The 24,110-nt window shown below is 36.4% G+C and overlaps 1 protein-coding gene across 8 annotated transcripts in view; it reads right to left on the bottom strand.

The window, feature by feature from the left end:
- The window catches only part of znf438 (zinc finger protein 438), a 118,044-nt gene that overhangs the window by 63,359 nt on the left and 30,575 nt on the right, over positions 1–24,110 (bottom strand). For 2 of the 8 annotated variants that reach the window (XR_012387705.1, XM_009306670.5), the window contains exon 2: positions 6,961–7,118. The gene's annotated coding sequence lies outside the window, so the exon portion shown is untranslated. 8 annotated transcript variants of the gene reach the window in all.

Here is a 24,110-nt window from a genome sequence, read left to right as displayed (position 1 = left end):
AAGACCTGTCATGAGTACCAAACTACTAAAATATATGACTTTTCCACGACTTTCAAGTACATTTTCATGACCTAATGTTTCATGTAATGTGATAAATAATACAATAATAATAATAATAATACAATGCACATTCAAATTTATTACAGCATATTATAAAACACAACAGTCTATTTAGTTTCAATTAATTTTTATATCTATGTAAAATCCAGAGGTGGAAAATAACAAATTACATTTACTCACGTTACTGTACTCAAATAGGATTCTTGTGAATTTGTATTTTTTAGAGTAGTGTTTAAAATCTATAAAAAAATAAATCTGTAAGCTTTATATCGTCTTGCCCTTTTGACAAATAGTTACTCTTTACTCACGAGTAAGTAAATTTTTTTGGAAGTAACAGTACTTTTACTTGAGTAGAATATTTTATTAATCTTTCCACCTCTGGTAAAATTTATTTAGATAATGCTTCCATAGCACTAATAATGTGAGAGCATGTGTTTGGCCAAGGACAGAACCTATATTTAAATATAGGTTTAAAATGTATAAATATTTAAAATATATAAATATTTGTTAAACTAATTTCCATGACTTTTCCAGGTTTTCCATGACTGTATGTGCATAAGTATGAGATTTGGGATGCACCAAATGTCCTTGTAAATTTGCCATTTGTTATGCTGACAGCATGACTGTGGTTAAGGTTTAAGAGCAGACAACAATCATTCTGATGTTGAAAACATGAAGTGAAATATTATAATTAACATGAAAAATAAACATTTGAGGTCTTTTAACATATCTCAATAAATCGTTGCTGCCTTTTCATGGTCTCTAACTGTAATGGAGACACAAAATGCTTTCAGCACATCACTGAATCAAACGGCAGCAGCAGGTGTTTTTGTTGTCGTCTAAAAACACTAGTTTAGCAACAGACACAAACAGATTTAACAGGGTATGGTTAGAATTGCGCACAGCTGTACCCGGGACGAAATTAGACCGGACTGACTGCATGTCAAAAAGAGGAGAAGCAAAATTATAGCCTTCAACAATGGACTCTGGTATTAAAAGTCAAGTGGAGAGCTCCAGTGATGTCATTATTATCAGCCATGTGACCAAAGGGAAGAAGCGCTATGCCAGTGATGTCTAATAAAAATAGTCTGTTTAAAAAGCAAATTTATCATCTCAGTACTGAGGATCAATCTTATACCTAAACTAGACTTCAACAGACTTTTCAAGGTAATTCTTTGATGTTTAAAATACTTGCCTGTACTATTTTAAAATGATACAATATTCAAGCAACAGATGCTATTAAAAGGAGCTTAAAATACGTTTATGAGTATTTTATTTAACTCTAAAATACTGTTGATGTTTCATATGATATGCATTTGCTTATTTAAAGGAATAATTCACCCCTAAATTAAAATGTACTCACTATTTTCTCACTCACAAGAGGTTATAATATTTATGAGTTATTTATTGAAGAAACCTGAAACCTGTAACCACTAACTTCCATAGTAAGAAAAACAATTACGATGGAAGTCAATGGTTACAGGCTTCCAGCTTTCTTCAAAATGTCTTCTTTTATGTTCATTCTGCTTGTGACGTAACTGTTTCTGGGTCCAAGCTGCTGCTTATTTGTCTTGAAAAAATAAGTATTTCTGACCACTTTTAGTCATATCACACATTAAAACAAATTTCTTATAAAATCACGGTGTTCACAACAGTCTCTGGACTTGCTGCATCCCCAACACCAATATCTGAACAATTGGTAAAAACATTTGTAACTTTCTGGCCATCTGACATTAGGCATGGGCATACATATTGCAATCGTGATTTTTAAAAGTATTACATCGTTTTGTAAATGTTTATTACCCCCATTTGCTGAGCCTCCTCATACAGTTTGATAGCTTGACGTCACACTTAACAAGCAGATAGAAGAAAAAAGTCAAACAGGTTTGAAACAAGTAAAAGGCGAGTAAACGATGACAGAAAGTTTATTTTTTTGAGTATATTAGCCCTTTGTCATGTACTCATGTCACTGTTAATTCCTACTGTGCGATGTTTGAGCCTTAACAGGTGTTCCTAATAGTAAAACATCAGTCCCTGCAATGTAAACACCTTGTACTTCCACAAAACAATTCTAAAAAGAAACCCTGACAAAGTTCTTCTGATGCAAGTGTTCCTACAGTATAAAGACAAGAAATATGTCTTAGAATCATAGACTGTAAAATATATGGACGTAGTATCCATTATGTCACCCATAGGTTTCTAAAGAGCGCAAAAGAAGGCACAAGTAGGCGCGGCCAACCGTCGCCATTTTGTTCGCGCGTCATCACAACCACGGCGGGATACCAAACAAGGGCAAAGAGGCGGAGAGTGAGCGGAGCTACAGACACCTGCTGGTATTTAGCTTGGACCTGGTTCAGACACTCTTTACTTTAGGAGAAATGCTTAATACTTTATCACCTGTGACTCGTTTGTATTCTGACCACTTGTGCTTGGTTGTATACTATATCAATAAAGTGTTTAGACTTTTAAAAACACTGCTGTAATACATTGAGCCACTAAACATTGTTCTTATGACGTTTTTCAACAGGAGGAAAACGCGAATTACTTCCAAACACTTCAGATATAGTCTGTGTTAGTTAATGTAAGACTATTGATGAAATCCAGCATAACACTGTATGACAACGCTTCAGATGACTGTTCTAGAGCCTACAGCTAAACAGTCTGACAGATTCTGGAGTGCATTACAGCTCTAAATATAAATATAAACGATAAATGATCTTAAATAAAACAAATACATGTATAGGGATGGTATATAAGTATGTAACTTTACTCACATGGGAAACGGAGGCCACGTGAATGGTTTGTGAGCACAATTAAGTTCACTCAGCATGCCATGCCATCTAATAATTGTAGGAAACAAGTCCAAAAGGCAGTTGACTGTGTAAAGCCACATAAAACAACACAGAAATACGATAAATATGCCGAGTTCAGTGGCTAATCTGCTGGATTCAGCTGAGGTGACGTGACGGCGACCAACGAGACCTAGCTGTCACTCAAGTGGCCACTCCCTTAATTATGCAAACTTAATATAACTTAATTTAAAGGAAACGGATGAGTTATAAAAAAATTCACCCCCCTCACAGTTGTCATGAAGGGTAATATTAGCTGTATTAACCAAAATCTTTTTTGTACCAGGCTGTAAACACCTTTTTTTCTGCTGTAAAGTTGGCCATTCTAACAGTGCGCTCAATTGAAATTTGCTTTGTTTTGGAGCCAGGAGCGGCCAGGACTAGCGGAATTTCGGATGAATTGCAGTTTTAGTTACTTCCGTATTGGCTTCCTGAGAGAGAGCGGGAGGTTGCCGCTTGCTTAGAATGCGTTTCATGAAGACTATGAATAGTTATACTATTAAAATTTAACTAAAATAAATAAAACTGTATTTTTAAAAAAGTTACGACTACCTCTAGTCAAGGCTAGATAGACAAAGAATTGATGTAATTTCAAAGCAGGCATTTATATTTAGCATCTCCATTAGGCCCCTGTCTGAACTTGTTGAGCTAAAGCGGGAGTGAGTCACTTCTGAAAATGAATGTGATGATCATTTGCAGAGTAGTAAAGTTTCCCTCTCTCATATGGTTAGTGTGCCACTTTCTGCCTTGTTTTTTGAATGATAATGAAATTTATATATATCAGTACAATTTTTAAAAATTCTTTAAAATGAGCTTATCCTGCTCACTAAGGCTGCATTTATTTTATCAAAATTTGTGAAATGTTATTGCACTATAAAATAACTGTTCAAAACCATGTATCATTTAATTTAATAAGTTATTCCAGTAATTTTAAAGAGGAATTTTCAGCTTCAATACTCCCGTCTTTCAATCCAGTCATGATCCTTCAGAAATCATTCTAATATTAATTATTATTACTACTATTATTATTATTATTATTAGCAATATTGACTGCATGACTAATACGCCAGCTGTACAACAAACTTTAGTTCTGACATCTGCAGACATCACGTGATGTTCTGAACGTTTTTATTGTTTTTTGCGACAGATAGACGCAAGTGGCTGTCTGTATTTCAAAAATTTCAAAATTCAGGGAAAGCAGAATGACCATTATATGCTGACTTCTCCATTTTGGGCCATCACCTAGCAACAGCTGTACACAAAACAGGAGCTTGATGATGCAAGCGTACCGGGGTTCAAAAGGAAAAAAGACGGGGTGAACACAAACCAGCCGAGAAGGTGGCAAGGGGGGACAATCGAACTTGGGTTTGGTCCAGGCAATTGAACCAAGTGTGAAAGCACCCTTAATAAATTTCGCCATGATGAACAAAAAAAAAAAAAATAAAACATGAAAAACTGACCCCAAACTTTAGACCAAAAGTGTATATATAAATGTTTTCAATAGATGTTCAAAGTCCCCCAGTGCATAAAAAGTAGATAAAACCTCCCACTGAATACTGATTTAAGTCCAGATTCTTGATGCCAACACCCTGCAGTTCAAAAAAGCTCAGCCGTCCCTAAACTCAGCAAGACCATTATCGGTTCAAGAGTCAACACTACTCATTCAGCTCAATCGCCTCGATACAGATACTGTATCTGTCCTTGTTTCTCACACAATGTGTCTACTAGTAGGTCTTTGTAGAGTCACTGGAGATTCATGTCTTGACAAAAAGCCTTTGCTCTGTCCATTTGCTCGGTGAGCGCTAACAGCCGACAGCTTTCATTTCCTCGCTTTTGTGCGAGTGTGTGCATGTGTTTGAAAGAGAGGATCTGCAGCGCTGTATGTGAATAATAGATTCAAGCCCGCGGGTTCCCTTCAGCACGCTCTGCCTGTTTAAGTGAGAGTAGCCTACGGAGACATCTATTACCCTCCTGTCTGTCTCTCTCCTTCTCACTTACTCTCAAGCACCACATTAAAAGGCCAAAAAATGATTTCCCTTTTTAGTGCAAGACAAGGTCTAACAGAGTGCACGCACACACAAAAAAAGAAAAAAGAAATTCAAACATCACATCCCTCGGGGAGTTGAAAGAAAAACCTCATTGCTAAAGTCCAATCCACTTTTGGAAGTGATCTTGATTATATTTTTTCACCTACAAAGACATTTACTCTTTAACTGGTGCCAGGAAGTGGCAGATTGGATCTGTGAACAGAGACCCCATACTGATTGGCCGATTTAGGCCAAGAGTGATCGGCCAACCACCAGAGAGCAGGTCGCCAACAGATCAAACTGACACCCCAATGCATCTGGCTCCAAACACGCTGCATTCAGCCAACAGAGAAAACAGGAGAAATCAAGGAAGAAAGGAAAGATGGAATAACAGACAAGAACGGGGAGGAGAAATCCTTTCAAATTGATCCCATAGAGACCCTCAAGGTTTCATTTAAGAACCTGGATTAAGCCCTCCAACAAATCACAGGATGTGAGGTAAGAGAGAGAGAGAGAAACAGGGGGATGTGAAGGAGAGATAATATGTCCTCTGGCTCATATGGAAAAGCCCACTGCTGATGGAACACCTTCCCACTGATAGAAAGTAGGTTACAACTTCATCAATGTTGAAAATAATCCAAGGCTTTGAAAAGTTTTCAGGATAATATAATGGCTTAAAGTGTTATGCAGAAGCTCCTCTGCAAAGTCCAGAAAATTAATATTTAAAAAGAGTCTCTCAAACGCAACTCATTAATCCAAAAGCAGAGCATTGCATCTCCAACTATGCGATTGAGCTTTAACTTGTTGCACATTTTATGTGAGTTTCTAAGCCAAACTTTGTCTCACATAGGCAATCTTAAATATTAAGTTTTGTATGTAGGTTTTTGACTCTTAATATGCTTGCTGATATTTAAGAAACATGCCAAGTGAATATTCCTGTTTATCTGAAAAACAATGCTGAAGTCAGATATTTAGCTTTGAAAATGTCTGTTATGTGCCAGAACGCTGTCTTTGTTTTGGTTATTTTTAACCCACCCGCTGCCACTTTAGCCAATTATATTTCAGCACCATGGGTTGCCTTGTTAAAAAACCATGTACTTCATTCATTTAGAAAGGCTCTTAAAGTATGCGCCCTCTGGTGGACAACAGCAGACTCCTAAATGAGACGCAGATTCAGAGTTCCATATGAGGTTATTAATTAGCAAATAATATAAATATTACAAGCGTAAACATTAGGTAAACAGGTTACATTGTAACTGCGTGCCCCAACAACACACTACAGTGCAGTGATACGTAGGGCCAGATGGAATCTGCAGCCATGGTTTGCTATTTTTGCACAGAATTTTGGTAAAAATCTGTGGATTCATGCGAAATGATTTTGTGAGTATCATAACCAAAATCTTAATATATGAGATAAAAGGTAATACCTTTTTAACTTGTATTTAATGTTTACAATGCAAATCCAATTAGATCCACTTTATTTCGTAAATAAAGCAAGTCTCTCGAATAATATATCTACTAAAAAGACAGAAAATATTACTTTATAAACAATATTGTAAAAAAATCATATGAATATTTTCATATTAGTAAATAATATTACTGAAATTAATTTAAATATATATGGATAAATCATAATTTGAATAAATATGAATTTACACACATTTATACAAGTAAATAAACAGAATGAATGATGGGCTAAAAAATTGTGGAATTCTGCACGCACAGATTCTGTGTGGGCCTAGTTATAAGCAATTTTTCTGTTTGCATCAGACGCAACGCGACCACTAACACTCACGAAAGGGTAAGGTTTATAATCTAATGAATGCATATTAAACTTCTTTAAAATTATTAAATGTCCATGCTGAATCCCTGATATGTGTTGATTGTGAGTTCTAAAGTTATTTTCAAGATCTGAGGTGAACTATCCGCGACTGTTTTCAGTATATGGCAATAAATGTAACGTAAAATGGCATTCAAACTTACATAGTTAGCATTTAACATTGAATAAAGCACATGAGGTTTACCTGGATCAGTTTTCTGTTGTTAAGCTGCGCCAAAAGCCTAGTGGTTAAGTGCGCTGACATATAGCATCAAGGTGCTTACAGCAACCCAAATTTGATTCCCCCACTCGAGGTCCTATGCCGATCTGCTCCCAATGCTTTCCTGTCTGTCCTTCACTGTCCTATCACATAAAAGATGAAAAAGGAGTCAAAAAATCCTTTTAATATGGAAAATATTCGTCTATCGTATTCTGTTACTTAAAAATAGAACATGATTTAAATCAACCTGGCAACCTGTGCTTGCATTCCTGGATCAAAACTAATGCAATACCTACTTCAACCCCTGGGTGTCAAACTTACATACTGCACCTTTAAGTGGAATCAAATGAACTACACAAGTCGTTTCAACTTACATTACATTAAACTGATTTAAATTAATTTTAACACGGTTAACTTAGTTTAAGTTAAATTAACATTAAAAACAAGTTCAAGTAACCTACTAATCATCTAGATTTTAAAGTGTTTATTTCTTCCAAAATATGTTAAACATGCTTGTGGCACATTTCAGTACACTATTTGTTGCAGATATCATGACTTTTCAGAAATTAAATGTTTGGCTCTAAAGGGTTAATACTCTATTGCGTTTGAAATTAACACACTATTTATTCTACACCTAACTGAGTGATATTGGCATTGCCATTGCAAACTCAAGCACCAATCACACACTATGGTAAAGACTTTAAGAAATGCGAAAATAGTTATTATCAATTAACCTTATTAATATATATTCTGCACTGTGTAATATTCACTCTGTTCCAGAAAAGGAACAAAAATTGTTTGTGTGTTTTACTTGGAAACTGCAGTGAAATTTATAGGTATGTTTTTGCAGTTTTGCAACAATTTACGTCAGTCCAGTGAGTCTGGCTTGATAGTTTCTGAAGGAATTGTGCAATTGAACAAGCTACAAACACCACACATATTTATGAATTATGTCCTCCATCCAATTATTGTTATTGTAATAATATAGGTAACTCAGAGAAAACTAAGGTTGTTTTCAGTTCAGAAGCTTGGGAACTTAACACATCTTTGTTTCCAGATGGGACTCCAATAGTGTAGATGTGAGCCAGATCAGATTGGATATGGAGAAGATCTCTGCCAGATCTTAACATTTAGAGTGTAATACGCATCACACAGTCAGCGAACAGTCTGTATGATGTTTTCAGAGCCAACAATGGCCAGGCAGCAGTTTGGGCATGAGATACTCTCCAACTTGGGACCAAAAGTGACAACAAATTTACACACCTGAAGTAAGAGGAAGATAGAGAAAGTGTGTGTGTGGAAAAACATGCAGGAGGAGAGAAAAAAAAGCGTTGTCTTCTTTAGTGCACTGTAAGTGTTGGTGGAGCTCTGCTGCACAAACCCCTCATGATGCTGGGCTTTTTGGTAAAAACTTTATTTACTCACCAACAAATCCACCTACAGTTTCTGGGCAAACCCCGCATCAGACTGCAACTATGAAACTATGTCATGTTCTGCTCGTGTAGTTGCTGATCAGCAGCAGTTTCCACTGCATGACGTGGCTCTCGGTGCCCCTTTGGTCTGGCAGTTAAACGGCGCAGTTTGACTTCCTTCAGCACAGCTATGATGGATGGCCCACACTCAACATGAATAACTAAACAGCCTCATAAATTAGCCAATCACTACTAATATCATTACACCCACCCCCAACCTCTGCCAACAACACGCCTACTTATCCTCCTGCCTGAGCTTTTCTGCTGATACCTGCCTTGTACTAAATGGAAATTTTGTAATTTTATAACACTGTTTATTTATTTAGTATTCTGCACATTTCATTTAGGTGAAATCCTTATGGATTCCCCTCACTAAAATCAAATGCATGGTAAACAGAAGGGGAATTTATGTAAAGGGCTTATGTCCTTAGTAAATTAATAGGTGACCTCACTATGAATCTGAGATATCACATGCTAAGCGTAGCAAATTGATTGTCCACAAAGCAGCCACATCATTAAAGCAGATTCTCAACAGAGATGGAGATGCTGAATGTAAAAACAAAACCTCAGTTCAACTCAAATTGAAATCTTTTTGAATAGACATCAAAAGATAAAAGCCCCAAATCTTGTCGCAGTATAAATAATTTCATCTTATTATAAAATCCATTATTAAAAAGTTTGAGACCAGGAAAATGAAAGCAGTCTTGTAGGACTTTCTAAGAAAGAACCTTAAGAATCCAATCTTATCCAATCATAAGTGGTCAGCTGAGACCCATTACCATTTCTACTTGGTACCATTATGTGTTCAAAAGTGTCTGTTGTGCCACTTGTGTTCTGACCTTGTTGAGACCACTTTCTCTCTTATTTCAGCATGTTCGAGATCACTTTCTCATGAGCACTCAATGTGACACGAGTACTACTGCATGAATGAATGAACCCATGTTACTCATCTAACAAGGAAGATTAAAAGTAAGCAGAGGAAAAGGATGCAAATGGCAACTGTTTTTGTTCATTCACACAACACATCCCATGATGATCACGTTTGGTCAGTATGCAAAGAGTAGAACAACTTTAACGGCTTTCTATATACATTTATATACATTTGACCTCAAGAGCATTGCAAAAAAATAAAAAAATAATCTGATTCAATACCTTTTCAACTATCTCTAAAAAAGGTGGTCGTAATTGGCTCAAAATGTTAGACCCCATTAATACCTGTATTAAGTGTCTGTCAGGGTTGGTGAGGGGAAATGGGGAAAAAGGAGCAAGGACTCAAGTGCAGGAAAATGGGGAATTTATTAAATAATAAACATAAAATAAAATGCAAAATAAACTACCCCGAGGGGGAAAACATTAACAAAACAAATACATTCACATACAAACAGGACTGGGCAGACTGGCAAGGATGAGGAATGGAAACACAACAGGACTAGACTTCAAACGACGAAATGTGATGATGAACTGGCACAGGACAGCAAATGTGAGGGGTATATAAACTGTAGAAAATTAACACACAAACAGGTGAACACAATTAACTAATAATGGGTTAACAAGGAGGGTGGGACAAGACAATAGACGGGAGAGCGCATGACACAGAGACAACCCAAGCCATGCGCTCACTTAACAGGACAAGAACATGCAGCCAATGAGAGAACTCATTAACCGCATGTTCATGACAACAAACACAACACTGAAGCACACGACAAAAGCACGTGACCACAATGTAAACACCGAGCCACGTGCTTTGACAAGAGACGCAAGACACGAGCACACGATAGATAAACACCTTACCGTGCGCTCACACATAAGCAATGCGCATGCTTCATCTCAGCGCCAACCAAAACTGAAACCAACTAGACGGAGGCGCTGAGAATAAAGCAGCGCGCTGCTGACAGAACAAACACAAACACTAGTACAAGAGCGCGTGCGTCTGAGGGACGCAGAGCGTGCGCGGCCACATGAAGCGGCAGCGCGCACACTCTGCGTACACCCATGACGGCGCGCGCGCACACAGAGACAGAAACAGGACCAGGCATGAGTAGTGTCAGAGCTCTGCCACCAAAACAAGAATTTACAAGATCAAAGTGGCAGAACCCTGACAGTGTCGTCCGCTTGACTGACATTGCGATATTTTTTTATTTCTGTAATATATATTGTGATATGAATATCAATTCACAAAATGAATTAAGTAGCTGTTAGGAAATAATTGCAGTGCTTCCCATAGGTTTTAAAAACACTTGCAGTGGTAGCCGGATTGAAACACACCATTTACCCACATCACAAAAAATAGTTAACTATATGCGACAAACAAAAAAATATATTTTTAACAATGATTTTATTTATTATGACACTGTTTTACACTGTTTCTTTTCAATGGGTTAAAGTAAAAAAAAAATCCACTACTCCTCTTTTATGCTATTCAGGAGCCATGTGCACCCACTGACACTAGCCATGTGCACCCACCCAGGTAAAATCAGCCTGATCTCACAAAGAAACGTGAGTATTTTCCGTTTTGTAAGTTTAGTGGCTAATTCGTACAAATTTGAGTTCAGTGGTGCAAAAATGTACGATTTTATAAAAGGAGGCATGGCACCCAACCCCACTCCTAACCTTAACCGTCATTGGGTGATGAGCAAATCCTACTAAATTGTATGAATTCATATGAATTAGCCACTAGATCAAAAATTTACAAACTGCCATGAGACTGCGTTGGTAAAATCTGCTTCTCTTTATCTGCTAGCAAACTTGAATGCCAAAGCATTTTAGGTATAAAATAGCCAATGTAATTTAGCCTAATGACATCATCAAATAATAAAATAATCAGCAAATGCGAAACAAATGACAGAAAAAGGAATTACAGACAATATCTCTAAAAATTATAATTATTACAAGGCCATTTAGACCAGTCATTTCGTCCTCTCCGGGTATAAAGTTTTTTTTTTAAGTCATTAAGATTTAAGAATGAATTATGGAATGTTGCAAAAGTAGGCTTAAGTAAAAGGGTAAAGCAAAACCTCATACAATTAACGAACAGCTTTAGAGAGCAAAAGTCGAATCCCAGACATTTTAGGAGATTTAGAAACCTGTCTGTGAGAGTGTTGACACGTCTCACACACAGAACGAAATGGGTAAAAGCGAGAGGATTTTACACTACTTAATTGATCGTTTGGTTATATTAGGCGAATACAAAATAGTGGAAAAGGATGATAATAATAGTAAAAAAAACGTGTCAGTAAATATACTTGGACAGCCATTATTATACATGGACGGCCCAAGTAAAGTCTATGTATGGGAAGCAGTGAATTCATAATTTTACATTGATTGGGATGATTTTGTAGGATCTGCGTAAAATATTCTAAAATATATATAAAACTTAAACATATTAAGGCACAGATAAAAACAACAGAACAAAGACAATAACAAATCAAAAACTAACTTTCCAACTTTCGGTGGAATCTAATAATATTGAAGCACGTAAATATAACTATCAAATCTAAAATAACCCATCTTCATTTCATAAATAAAATAAATTTTCGTAAAAGCACCAAAACTTGTGCCTGAATTTTTTAATTCGCTTTAAGTCTTTAACAATTGTAGGTCTTAATAACACATCCAAGTAAAAATCTTTTACACCATTAGATTTTGGGTAAAATTCACAATGACTCCACAAATCACATGTAATGCACTATAAAAAAGTGCAGTGTTCCACACAATTCATTCATGTTGTCCCAACACAAGTCGAGTAAGTTAACTTAATTTTAAGTGGATTACACATAAAACAGTTGTCCCAGAAAAATCTCAAGAATCGTGTCGTTTAACCTCATTTTAAATAAGTAGTTTGAACAAGCAGCAAAATCAACTTAACAAAACATTTTAAGTGTAAACTGTGGTTCCTGGTTTATTATAATCCCAACATGACATTTCAGATCCTGCGATGTGACTATTGCAGACGCGAACATTGCGATATCGATGCTTAAACAATATATTGTGCAGCCCTAAATTAGACCGATGAAAACACAACTTAATATCAGAAATTTGTAGGGTCTTAAGGCTCATTTCTACTGAGTAGTATGGTTTGGTACAGTACAGAGCAGCACAGTACAATATGAATTTATTTTCATTTCCACTGTCAAAAAGACACCAACAAAATACCATAACATCTTTGGCACAATAGTATAGTACCAAAAAGGTAGAACTAGACTAAATGTTATTATTACACAGAATCATCACTTGCACATTTAACAAGCCAGGGAAATAACAACACAGGAAGCAGCATTTTTAATACACAGCTGAAACATGACACATGATAAGTTGCATTAAAACATGTAGAAGGTGTGAGGGATGCTGCTTCTACTCTCTATTTGTAGATGTTTGCCACTCTTCTATATTTGAAATAATAAACTTGAGTGCTCTAAAGACATGATCTGTGATCAGCCCATATAGCTTTCTTCTTCAATCAAGAATCATGTCAATTGTAACTTTCTGGCGTACACCACAATTGAAATAAGGGCACTGTTGGCAGTGGAAAACACCAGCCTGATCACTGCGACCTGTACTGAATCATACTATAGTGTACTAAATTGTACCACTCAATGAATGAGGATTAAGACACTTTCAAAACTGTATGGCTATTGACTGGTGGGGCTCAACAAAAACAGCATTAGGCCAGATGTGAATGAGAAACCGAAAGCACCATTATGATAATCGGATCCTGTGGAAAAGGGCTGGTGGGATGCAGCAGTTTAAGGACTAATGCTGACTAATGACTTCTGCTTTCGTACATGCTTCCTTGTTTTGTCCGTGTTTTACTGCAACTTCCTGAGAGTGTTAAAAGCTGCCAAAAGAGGTATGAAAGAGTCAGTAAACAAACAGCTTCATTGGAAATGAAAACCAGTCAGACATACCACTTGCTGTAGCCGATTATGTTTCAAAGATATATTATAATTAATTTTTACTTTTGAATTTGGTTCTATATTTACTGAGTATTCAATTTGGATAAGCTAAATATAGTCATACTTTGACTATAGTGATTAATGCAACTTACTGATTATGTTAAAAGCAGCTAAAGTATGAAAGACTGAGGGCTTTGTCATACACCTTACACAATTAGGTGCAAGAAGTGTTTGGTGCGATTTGTTGCTATTTTCAGACCAATGCAACACTAATTTTCCCACTTTGCACCATGTTGTTTACATAGCCAATCCATTTGCGCTACTTTGTGGACTCATGGGTGTTCCGGTTTAGAAAGGAGGTGTGTTAAGGCACATTGTTGGCGCGTCAATATTTTGAGGAACTAAATTACACTGCGCAATCGACCAGCTGCAAGCAGGTCTGAAGTCCAGTGCAGAGCATGTTAGTTGTGTGGCTTAAACACGTACACATTGCTTAATACACACAGGATATACAGCAATACGCAAATATCTTTACATATAAAAAAAAAATTCAAGGAGTAAAATATAAAAAAAAGATTTTTCTACATAATATAAAAACCATAACTCCATTTTGTATAATGTTATTATTATTTATTTACTTAGATTTGTCCTGCTGTCAGATTTTTAAGAGGCATAATAATAGGAGGTATGTGTTTGGATATAACTGTGTGTTTTTTGAACACACTTCGTTATTGATGTTCATTTATTCGTTTGCTACAAATTAGAACTGAATTTAAAAAGTTTTGAAACAAATCTTTGTGCTTAACAAACAAAATTCAAAATGAAGGCAAATGGATGTCATGAAAGTAAAGGAGTAAATTAAAGAGAAAAAGTAAAGAGAAAGTAAAAAGGCAGAATGGTGGAGGCTCGTTTTTTAACCTCGCACTGCAGATGGTCTGTTTAACTGTTTTCTCACTAGTGGAGCTCTCAGTTTTTCTACTTACAAAGTTTGCCATGAGAAAGAGAGAGTTTTAATTTAATTTTATTGGGGGGGGGGGGTGAAATTCTAGGAGTTTTCCGGGAAAAATAACAAAACGGGAGGGTGGCAGGACATGGGTCTAAAATACAAGAGACTCCCAGGAAAAACGGGAGTGTTGGCAGCTAAGGAATAAGCCATGTGCTGAGCGCAAACTGTATTTATTCATCATTAAAATAGCAAAAGTGGATTCGGACACATGCTTGATGCTTTTGCGCCGTGTACTTTAGACTTTTTGCCTAAATCATTAAAATTGAGCCCTGAGTAATTAGACACCATTTTGGGGGCAGCTTGAAAAATACTTGTTATTAGTTGTAGTATTTGTTTTTAATTTGGTTGTATTTTTAAATCCTTGAGACATTTAGACAATCAATTCAGGCTAGCTTAATAGCCAAGTTTTCACTAGTGTTTTAATGCAACTTCCTGGATATGTTAAAAGCAGCTCAAGTATGAAATATTCAAAAATACAAACCATTTCATTTGCAATTTTGACAAGATATCTGTTGTAGAATCTGTATGCATCATACCTGATTTTAACAATTTTACTTTGGCTTTTTTTTTTAAGCAATTCTGGTTTAGCTAAATATAGTCTAGCTTTGAGAGGTGAATTAAAAGAGACCCCACAGCTCAGATCACTGTCACTGACGTCAAAACCTTCACAGTTGTATATAAAAAGACAGGAAGTTCCCAACTACAATGCAGAATGTAAGCCTGAACGAGAGAGGAAGAGACTCGCGCTCAGTTCAAGCTGCAGTGTCATCATCACACATGCTGAAGCAGCAGAGGGCGAACATCTCACTCGCTATCAGCTGCGCCGCTCTATGGCTTTATTTAGCCGTGGGAGTTCGGGAGGAAATCCGGTGGGTGGCGGCCACTTCCTCTTTGAGACCGCAGGTTGAGCTTTGGTCACAGGTTTGTGTAGCTCTGCTCGGAAGCAGGTAGCGTACACAGCATCTCATGTTACTTGGCAGACAGAGTGCTTTCTACTGATTGCAAAACAAGCAAGACTGACATGGCCTTTTAATGTCGGCTGTTTGAGAAGTACATTGAGCTACAAATTTATATAGCAACCCATGACCCCCACCCCCCCACCATAGGATATATTTAATATCTTAATACATATATTAATATAATCCCATAATATTTAAAATGTATAGCAGGACAACTTTAAAAAAGTATTATTAAACAAAAACCTAACTGTATTATGAAAAATAATTGTTTTTTTTTTTTGCAATTTTGTTTTACACTACATAGTACAACAATATAGAGTGCTCAGGATATACAAGTACACTCCTCAGAAATCTCTCTTTTAAATTCATATTTTTAATAGGAAGCTATACATTATTATAATTGTGCATATACATTAGATTAGTCAGTACTGAAGCCAAATCTGTAAAAAATAATACAGGATTATTTTTTTATGTTGTATAATATAACTTGTATTATTTGAAAAAACTAGTAAACAAAACTTAGCTATTTTTAAACAAGAATTCCAATTTATTTGTTTAGAACAGAGATGTCTAACGTATGACTCGTGGCCTAAATTATGTTACTCAAAGGCTTCCATACTAAATATGTTTGGTGACTAAAATATTATTTTAATAAATATATCTGTTTATTAAATCTGTTGTGTTTAAATGTACCAAAATTCATTGGCTATATTCACTGAAAAATGAATCAAAATATTCATTTTTAAAATGGGGTGTACTCAATTATGCTGAGCACTGTATAATATAATAAAACATATAGCTTTTGTGAAAAAAGGAAGATTTTCTATGTATTTATTATTTTTTTCTCTAAATATCCTGTATACATTTTTTTCTAGAATAAATACTCAATGATAAATAAACTTAATCAACAAAAGCTATGACATACTCAAAAATACACTGTAGTTTTGCTGCTAATAGTGTGTATAGTATAACTTGATTATTGCCAATTATACACAAAACTACTGAAACTACTGAACAACCTTTTTTTTGTATTTTTGCTTACAAATATGCAGCCTAACTTTTTCTCATAATACAGGATTAATTTTTTCTGTTGTATATTATAACTTAAATATAAATAGTAAACAAAACTTAGCTATTTTCAACCAAAAATTTCACTTTATTTGTTTAGAACAGAGATGGCCAAAGTAGGACTCATGGGCTAAAGTTGGCCCATTCTAACCTGATTTGGCCTACCATCCCATCTGAAAATGATAGAGAGACTTAAGGCAAATTAACAGAGATTATCATTTATAATTTGACGTAACCTGTTGTTTGTTTGTTTGTTTTATTACTGAGCTACAAACTGAAATTAAATGTTTCAATTAAATGTAAATAATATGAGTATTTAAAACGTAAATACTGCCACTCAACAAATATGCAGAAGACGTCGGCAAAAAAAATTAAGGCAAAAAGTAGTGTAACAATTTTCTGTTATAATTTTATATTTATTTTTTTGTTTTTACAATAATAAATTCATTATAAAATGTGAAATATGATGCCGTCTTCAATTATTGATGGCTGATAGACATTACGATGCTAAGCCGGCATCATCATCCTCCACCCCACACCGTCATAGCAGCAACCAGCGCGCAAAAAATAAACACGACCCCGTTTACACTAATACTTCTTTATTTTAAAATGCCATATTTGAACGAAAACAATCCACATCCACACTAGTTTCATCAAGCATTTCTAAAAACATCGCTCTCTACACTATACCGCTGAAGTCACACATCACGTGACCACACCCACACACAGGCATGAGCTCTAGCATATGTGCACATCTAAGCTCCAGGCAGTCAGCGGGTGCTTTGAGCACAAAACCCCACAGAGCAGAGCACGTCAGACAATTTATCAGGGATGTACCGCTAGATAGCATTTCACTATAGTTGTTAAAGGTGATATTAATTAACCTTGTCTCTATGAAATGACTCTTCGGTCTTTTGAATCTATCAGGTAACGCGTCACAGCATCAGTACACTGCTTCAATCTTTCTCTTTCACGCTTGTATTTAGTAGCAAAAACCTCAGATACTGTTGGTTGTGAACCTTTTTTTTCCACCAACCAAGACATCATTATAGCGACACAGATCACTTTGCCTATTCAGTTTAATTAATTTGTAATTTGAGTGTAACTTAACTTTATTTATATATTATTTGTTCATAGGTAAAACAAAGACCATGTGGGTTAGGTAGTTTAACGGTAGGCTACAAATAATTAATTTCCATCGTCCATCTTAATTAATGTTTGAATTAATTCAAACATCGTCCATTGTGATGTTTCACCTTACATATCGTACGATGCAAAATTGGTCAACATCGCCCAACCCTAGTGAACATAAAGCAATGATTTGTTATTTTTAAAATATTATTACATAAATTAGGAAATTACCCATGGCAACTATATTTACATTTGGCCTACTAGCCTTAATAAAGTTTTTTATTTTGGCCCTTCATAATAAAAAGTGTGGGCACCACTGGTTTAGAATGTATAATAATGCATTACCATAGTATAATGTAATATATATATTATTTTTTTTGGTAAAAATCAGTAAAGGTGGTTGTTTGTCATCTTTTTTTACACATGGGTATTAGCTGAAGTTAAAATACAATGAAACATTAGAAAAAATACACAATCGATTTCCAGTTCAATGTGCTCCGCATGTGCAAGCAAGCACCTGAACATATAGAAAAGCTCTGGGTTGATCTCCATGCAGATCTGCTCGGTCAGTTCAGATCGTTCTGGTATTTGGCTCCGGCACAGCAGGGGGGCAGCAGTGACTCGACTCTCTTCCCTGTTTAAGAGCTTTCAGAGGCTGGGAATGATTACTGCTCACAGGCCAATTAGTCAGTACACCATGGGACTATATTTAGACTGTCTCAGCAGGTCCATCACTGGGTCAGGCCCAAATAACATCGCTCTGTTTGTTCCGTTCATTCCTGACTTTCCATTTACAAAGACTAGTGTTTTTTGGTCAAAGCGGGGGTGATCGCATGTCCAAAGATCTCGCCTTCTCTCTCTCTCTCTCTCTCTACATCCATCTGTCAGGTGCTTATGGAGAGAAAGTTGGTAGAGAATCCGTGGGAAAAGATAGTAAAAGGGAAAAAGAAAAAGGATGAACATCAGGATTTTAAAACACAAACCAGTTGCCTGCCTGTTCTACGCGTCTTTTATTGGAAGTATGGCGTTAAAACACGCTGATAAGACTTTTTTTATGATCATACTGGGATTTCGCAGCAGGGGAAAAGAAAGGCAATGTGAACCAGCAGATAGTTCTTCAAAGACGTCTACTCTAAATGCGTCTAAACAATCAAAGCAAGCTTTCAACAGGAAATATTGAGCGTCATGTGACTATTTATCACTAAGACTGATCACAAGCCAGTCTTTCATCTGGTGCCAACACGACTGACAGCTCCAAACTCAATGAGAGTCCTTCAAATTCTTCTTCCTCCCTGAAACATGTAGTGCTGGATAAAATGCTTCAGAATGGCCTTATGATAGCCAGGCTCTAAATAATTACTTGAATTATTGGAGAAGATGTAACATTGCTCAATTGAGCACTAAAACTTGAGTTTCACCAATCAGCTTGGTCTTACTCTGTGCCAAATGACTGGTATAGATTTCACAAATAACTGTTTTCCCTTGCCTGCGATCAAGGAAGGCTGAAAAAGAAACCATGTTTCACCACCACCGTTGTCAGGAGGCAAAACGCGGAGAGATTTTTATCCTTAAAAACAGGAGGTTCGCCCACACGCTCACCTGGGATCTCTTTTGGCCAGTGTAAGGAAGCCAGGAGGTTATGGGAGCCTGGGAATGTTTAGTATGAAGAAAGTGATCCGAAAGGAGCTAGAGCTGGGGGAATTGGACAGGAAACATGGAAAGTAACCCTTTCCTGTCTTAAGAGGGTGAGAGAGAAGGGGGAAAAATGCTAGAAAAACAAGGCATTAAGGATTTGACTTATTTCCACACTAATGCCGGGTTGGAGACCTGTCAGCATAGGTACAGACAGAAGCCGGGAAAGTATAAATGCTGATTTGAAGAAAAACATGGAAACAAGCTGAAGCAAAATGCTCCATTGTGACTGTTTTGTTTCCCACACTGTAACGGACAGACAGTCAATGTCTACACAAATGTAAAAATCTCAGGCATTTATTACCATTAGGGTTGCACCATACTGGAATTCGGGACAAATCGATACTGATATTTTAAAAATGTTTTTTTTTTAAAAATCCATTTCCGGCTAACATTTGAAGTAGGGATGCTCATCATTTCGGTTAATTTTGCCAACTGACAACCACCACTCGTTATCCAAATATTAACAGTTAACTGGTCAGATTAATATTCAATTATTATTTAATAAAAAAAAAAATTGATGTGTCTCTTTATTGTGACACATTAAATATTGCATTTTAATATTCTTTTTTTTTTCTTAAATATGCGAACATATTAGCTACAGAACATAACAACAGAACATCTTCACGCACCTGCAGTGTTTCCAACAGCATAGAAATAAAGAATAAACTAAATAAAAAGAATAAAATAAATAGTCCTGTCCTAAATATTTTCACTTAAATTACAAATTTAGATTACAAAACAAAAACACTGACTGAATCCTTTGAGAACCAGCGTTTCTTTCCCATCATTATCTTCCGTCAAATAAAAATATCAGGCTACCTTTAATCGATCGCTCCATGAAAATAGACATTCATTTAATTAATGATGCGCTCTAATTATTATATCACAAGGTTCTGTTAACATTTTTAATACAAGTCATTAAAGATTAAGTCCTGAGCATCTGATTTTACCTGCTTGTGTGCTTTTATTTCTTCTCTTACTAGCGGTTCATGAGCGTGCGCTGCGTGTGATGACAGACAATGTTAAGGCGTATTTGTTGACTTTTTGTAAAATATAGGCTACTATAGCATATAACAATTTTGTTGGTTAAAAAAACATAACAAAATTTTGCGGCACTAATCAAACCCCATTCAAACAACTAATTAAACCAGCATCTTCCACTTTCAGGATATAATAACCAAAGAGCTGCAGTGCTACTGCCGAGTTCAGAGTACACTATATTTTATATTTTACTGCTGCGATAGCACCACAAACCTTTCATCTATTTAACCAAGAAGCACTTATACCATCGTCTCTTTTTTGTTTCAATACGTTTGAGAACTTCTGGCCTCCTAAAGGTCAACGTGAAAGAGCCAATTGTGGATGACTGAAAAAAAAGCTAGACTTTCTGCCAGGATGTCAGAGGGTGTCCACTATATACAAGATAATACGATCAAATCTTGAAACACTACACCTATTGCTGTCCACAAATCACCACAACACTACATCAAAAGGACTTGTGATATTCTGGCTGATATCATCTATTCTGAGAGTGGCAGGAGTTATTTAGAGACGAAGAACTAGTGTAAGAGAGCGTTCACAAGGAAGATAAAAACTTGCAGTCTGTTCTCATTGATTTTTATAAATATCTCAAATCAATCCAACTGCCCAGAGCTTTTCTTTTATCTGGCCAGAGGACCCTTCTGCATGATATTGAATGTGACAAACATTACCTACGACAGCTCAGGAAACAATTCGACTTCATAAAGCAGTCAGGCAGTGATTACAGTCCTGCACATGCAGAGTCACATGATCACTTCCCATAAAGGGGAAGGGGCTTTTTTAAGAGGTTAGAAAAAGAACAGCTTGCAGAATTCAACATTAAAGTAAAATGAAATGAAATGGTGTAAATAACACTTTGACTAAATATTACAGTCAATATAAAAGCAGCATTGTAACGGTTAGAGGATGACAATGAGAGAAACAGCTAATCACACATCATTTCTATACAATGACAGTCCAATTAACCCATAAGAAGTGGACAAGAATCATAAAAATGGTCCATTAAATGTGTTTCGACAAAAAGAATATATAATGGGAAACGTCAATGTCACTTTGTCGTGTTAATACATATTTAGGCTGAGAAAAAGGCAACAGGTTAAGTCTGGCCATTCTCCTCTGACCTCTGGCATCAACAAGGCATTTGTGCCCACAGAACTGCCACTCACTGGATATTTTCTCTTTTTCGCACCATTCTCTGTAAACCCTAGAGATGGTTGTGCATAAAAATCCCAGTAGATCAGCAGTCTGTGAAATACTAAAACCAGCCCGTCTGGCACCAACAATCATGTCACGTTCAAAGTCACTTAAATCACCTTTCTTCCCTATTCTGATGTTTAGTTTAAACTGCAGCAGACCATGTCTTGACCATGTTAACATGCCTAAATGCATCGCGTTGCTGCCATGTGATTGGTGAATGGAAATTTGTGTACCTAATAAAGTGGCCGGTGAGTGTATATGTCTTGTAACATTTTAAAATGCTGTTCCAGTGTTCTGTATGGCATGCATATATGACTAATTAACATACACTTATAGCACTGTAGACCTTACTGAAGGAGCAAATTACATTTACCAAGTAGATTTCCTACCACTAAAACTATTCACAGTCAAAAAGCAGGCAGGAACAAGGAAATATGAAAAGGTTCCTCCAAAATAGAAGGCCTTTAAGCGGGTTGAACTACAATTTGTGAACTCTGTCTAAACAACAGGATGACTGTAAAGATTGGCTCAAAATAACGATTCATTCGCTGTTCTTCTTTATTCTGTTACAGTTGTTTTGGATTTAGCAACACCAGAGGGCAAGATTATTTTCTGTTTCTCACAAAGCTGTGTGAAGATGTTGCATAAAATTGAACCTTTAGTGCTCCATGGAAAAGCATACAACTTTGAAATAAATTGAGCAAGATAAATAATGACAGAATGTTCATTTTTGACCAAACTAGCCCTTTAAACATCTCCCACATGTCCCCTCATAAAAATCCAGAAACACTTCCAGAATTACAGAGCTTTATGATTAAATCACTAAGATAACATTCTTCCTCAAAATAACATTAAGAACCCCAAATTGGCATGTAGCAGAGAATAATTTTCCCTGGAGAAATCCCCATGAAATATCCAAAGAGGAAACAACGTGTGTAGGAGGACAGCAAGAGAGAGAGAGAGACTGTGAGTGGAAGAATGAGGAAAGGAAAGAGAAGAGGTTACTTTGGCAATCTGACCAGGTGATAAAACAACAGACATGCTCGATGGACAGCGTATAAAAAATGTTTGTTATTTATCAGTCAACTCGAGCGAAATGAAAGAACAGTCTGCCCCTGCTTTACACTGCTCTGTGTATGGGAAACCGATTCAAGCACATCCTTGGGGTGACATAATTTATTGAAATAAAATTCAGATGACTTTAAATATGTATAACAAACACATCATGAGCAGGGCTTACTGAGAGTACATTGGGGATTATATGTAGCGTGACGTTGGCGCTCTTTTCAGCAGATGTCCCATCTGACTGAGAAATAAAGCGGCTGTGATAAGAGAGCCGATTCGTGTCGTTTTGTGTCACTCCGTGTGCCCAGTTTAAATAGAAGTATAATATTTTGCAATCCCTGGGCAGCTTGAACAAAATAAAAGAGACGACTTGCTGCTGAAAAGGATTGCGGTTACTTTAGCTTGTGCATTTCAATGGCCCATGGAAACTCTGACATGCACTCTTTTCCCTGTCCGAAAGAGAGGGAGATATTCTGAAGATTTACATTTCATAATTTTCCGGTGGTATGAGTCAAGCTGTGGATACAACATCGATTCTTAGCCAGTTCTCATGACAGGGTATGTGCAGGAATTCTAAAGGTAATTTCAATACCTTTTTTAGACTTTTTAAAAAGCTTAACAGAATATTTTACAACTTCAAGCCACTTCAAGTTCTCATCAGTATCAAACTTTTAACCTAATAAACAGTTGTTAATAAACAGTTGTAGTTAAATAAATCAATAGAGCACAACCATGCAATAGAACTTGGATAAGCTCGGAGGAAACAAAGCTTGAAAGAATAAATTACATGATTGTTTTCCACTGTTTAAACTTGTCTTTCTTCAATCAGGGGTATGCAAACTTACATTTTCCCTTTTTCCCGTCTGTTTCGCACTATGGTTTCACTGTATGCAGTGTTACATCACCTTCCTGGGTTTGTCACAAATGACATGACATCACCCGGAAGGAGGAGCTTGGCTGGACGCACCCCGGCCCGAATTAATCGTGTGGATTAAGCATGCCGTTGTTAATATTAGACGGAAAATAAATATATGAACGTATTCTATACTGTACAGAAGACAAGGCAGGGAGTAGATTGATTGACAGCCAATCAGGATGCAGAACACAATGCACTGTAAAAACAGCAGGTTAAATTGCCCAAAATCCACGAAATTGCAAGGCTGTGAAAGGTGAACCGAGTTATAGCAAGGGACCACTGTACTCGAAATCAAAAATGGCATCGAATAGCGATAGTTTTCAAAGTTTCGTATGGAAATTGGAAATTCCAGTATTGTGACAACACTACTACACTGTAAAACCCAACAGTCAACTTTATCAAATGAAATGAGTTTAGTTAACTCAAAAATCAACAAAGTTAATTCTACTCATTTGAAAAGAGTTTTGAACTCAGCGTTGAAGGTAATGAGTTAATCAAATACCTCAGAACTTCAACTTAAATCTAGCAAGTTCACAGTACTCATATAGATTACTTTACCTCAAATGGTTTGTAGCAATTGGTTTTCTCAAACGGTTTGAGTTGCCTTAACTTATTGGGTTTTACAGTACTCAGTTGGCTTGAGTTCTCTTCATTCATTGGCTTTTACTGTGCTTAGATTGCTTCATTTACTCA

Source organism: Danio rerio, chromosome 12 (assembly GCF_049306965.1).
Source record: "Danio rerio strain Tuebingen ecotype United States chromosome 12, GRCz12tu, whole genome shotgun sequence".
NCBI classification, from domain to species: domain Eukaryota; kingdom Metazoa; phylum Chordata; class Actinopteri; order Cypriniformes; family Danionidae; genus Danio; species Danio rerio.
Note: the sequence above shows the minus strand (reverse complement) of the source record. Positions and strands in the feature narration are given on the sequence as shown.